Source organism: Austrofundulus limnaeus, unplaced genomic scaffold (genome assembly GCF_001266775.1).
Source record: "Austrofundulus limnaeus strain Quisiro unplaced genomic scaffold, Austrofundulus_limnaeus-1.0 Scaffold100, whole genome shotgun sequence".
NCBI lineage: Eukaryota > Metazoa > Chordata > Actinopteri > Cyprinodontiformes > Rivulidae > Austrofundulus > Austrofundulus limnaeus.
Window position 1 is genome coordinate 1,442,972 of NW_013952502.1, and position 3,116 is coordinate 1,446,087.

At 35.9% G+C, this 3,116-nt stretch overlaps 1 protein-coding gene across 3 annotated transcripts in view; it reads right to left on the reverse strand.

Moving 5' to 3' along the window:
• LOC106521014 (sodium/hydrogen exchanger 9) overlaps positions 1 to 3,116 on the reverse strand; it is an 85,539-nt gene that overhangs the window by 7,515 nt on the left and 74,908 nt on the right. The gene's annotated exons all lie outside the window — the stretch shown is intronic.

Sequence of the window (3,116 nt, forward strand, 5' to 3'; positions counted from 1 at the left end):
ATATATATATATATATACAGAGAGAGAGAGAGAGTGTGTGTTGTGGTCTGACCAAACTAAAATTGAACTGTTTGGCCATAATGACCATCGTTACATTTGGAGGAAAGAGGGGGAAGCTTGCAAGCCTGAGAACACCATCCTGACTGTTAAACACAGAGGTGGCAGCATTATGTTGTGGGATTGTTTTGCTGCAGGAGGGACTGGTGCACGTCACACAATAGCTGCCATCGTGAGGAAAGAACATTATTCAATTCAATTCAAAAAATGTATTAATTTCATTAAAAAACAAAATAACTATATACAATAGAAAACAAAAAAAATAGACAAATCAAAATAAATGTGGAAATTATGTGGAAATACTGAAGCAACATCTCAAGACATCAGCCAGAAAGTTAAAGCTTGGGCACAAATGGGTGTTCCAAATGGACAATGACCTGAAGCATACTGCCTAACCGGTTACAAAATGGCTCAAGGATTACAAAGTCAGTGTTAGAGTGGGCATCAAAAAGCCTTGATCTCAATCCTATAGAAAATTTATGGGCAAAGCTGAAAAGTAGGGATGCATGATATATCGGTGTTGATATCGGTATTTACCGATATTGGTCATTTTTTAGAATATCGGTATTGGTCCGATATGTAAAACTGGGCCGATATTAACACCCGATATTGATTTCCCACTTTTTATCTTTGTGTTTCTGTTTTGGGAGAGGAGATGTTTGGTTGGGCAGCATCTGTTTGATCACGATAGTGATATTGACGCTGCGTAGCCAGGAATGACGGAAGTAGAGAGCCATGTCAGAGGTCTGGTTGTTTATTTGCGGTATCAAAAAAAGACCCAATTGTGTTTGTGTGTATATGTATAATATAATTTGTGTGTTTGTGTAATATCGGTAAATATCGGTTATCGGCCATAACATCAATAATTATATCGGATATGGATATCGGCTGAAATTTTCAAATCGGTGTATCCCTACTGAAAAAGCGAGCAAGGCGGCCTAAAAACATGACTTAGTTCCACCAGTTCTGTCGGGAGGAATGGGTCAAAATTCCAGCCAACTATTGTGATAAGCTGGTGGAAGGATTTCCAAAATGTTTGACCAAAGTCAAACAGTTTAAAGGCAATGGTAACAAATACTAATGAAGTGTATTTAAACATTTGACTTTGAAGAAAGTAATAAAAATTGCCGTAAAATATTCTCTCTCTCATTGTTCTTGCATTCAGCAAATAGAAAAAAAAAGTTTATTCTGATTTCACATAAGACAATGTGAAAAAAATACATGTGTCTTTTTATATAGTGTATGTAAACTTCTGTTTTCAACTGTAAGTACTAATAAACAACTCACAGCCTATTCTGGTAAAAAAGTTAAGAGTCCATATTTTAGAGATTGTATAGCTAATTATAAACCAAGTCAGGTACAAGAAACACACCAGGAATAAGATGTCACAATCAGTCATGTCTTTCAGCCACAATTACTTTTCTGCACTCTGCAGTTCAGCAGCATGAGTTCAAACAAAAGCTTGATTAAAAGTCGTTTCACTCATCCTCAAAGAAAATATAATGCTCACATTCATTATGGAAATAGTTACCATCTTGTTATAAATAATTCATGAAAACATAAAAAAGAGGCCATAAATATAAACCCCTTTGTAATAAGTGTCCACGATAAGTGTCAGCTGTAAAATAAAGTGTGTTTCTATAAAACTTGGCAGGCACAGTAGATCTTTTTCACACCGTCCTGTGAAAAATCAAAGTGAGATTATATCATGTTGTGAGGAAGCATGTCAGTGGCAGGAACACAGAGATGTGCGAGTACAAAAAGGAACAATGTGATGACATTTTTCTTTTGAGAAAAATCTGCTTCATACGGTAAGACGCTCAGGCACAACAAAAGTGTGTACAAATGAACACAAAAACAGCATTGTGCAAAATCTTGACCAAGCTCAACAGCTGAGGTACTTTAACACGCTGTCACAGAGAGACATCGTTTTTATCACATTTTTTGTATGGTGCAAATTCAAAAATTAAAAAAAAAAAATGTGATGCATAAAGAATTTCACTAATAACCTTAAACAACATGAGTAGATGGACAAAGTGAAAGATGATTTTCATCTCAGTTTCTGGGTAAAATGTTCTTTATGTTAATGTCTGGGTAAAAGATTTTTCCTTTTGTTTTAAGGTGATATCTATTAAATGTATATTATTTCCTTTAGAGGTTTCTGTTTTGGCCCTGTGATGTACTTGCGAACTGTCCAGGCTGTGCCCCGTCTCTTGCACAGTGACCCCTGTGAAAGCGAGTTAAGATAATGGATGTTTCTGTTTCCATGTGGGGGCTATGGTAGCACAGTAATAAGCACCGCAATAATTTGGGTGATGAGTTATCTGAGCTTAAGGCCCTGCAACACTAGACAACTTATGCCAACTTATTAACCATTTTTATATCTAAATTGCTAATAAAAGTTATATATTTGATCAGTTTGTTCAAACTACATTATGTATATGGTGAAAAGAAGCTTCCTGTTAATTTTTTTCAATTCCATCTTCAATGTAGATGTCTTTAAAATGTTCATAAGTTGGCATAAGTTGTCTTGTGTGACAGTGTCTTTACGTTGGTTTATCACTTGATTAGGGTGCTTTTTGTATGTCAGAAAGATTCACATCTGCTTTATTTAGGATGATAAACGATTGATATTAAAATAACAGACAAGGTCTTGGAAAAACAAAACAAAAAACATCAGAATTGATGAAAATATGTGAAGCATTGGCTACGTTCACACTGCAGGCAAATCCGACCCAAATCCGATTTTTTTGACCCATCTGACTCATATCCGATTTTTTTATGACAGTCTGAACGCGACAAATCCGATTTTTTCAAATCCGACCCAGGCTGTTTCAGTATGTGGTTTTAAATCGGATATATATCTGATGTTTTCAAAGTGACTGCAGTGTGAACACTCATGTCACATTCATCTGACTTTTTCATCAGTGAGGTGGGGATGGAAGATCGATAAGATCCTAACCTCAAGTCACGCTGTTTAAATCTGTAGTTCCATGTGTTTACAGCACTGTGTCACTGTATCACTGTGTCCAGTGATACAGATGTATCACTGGACACAG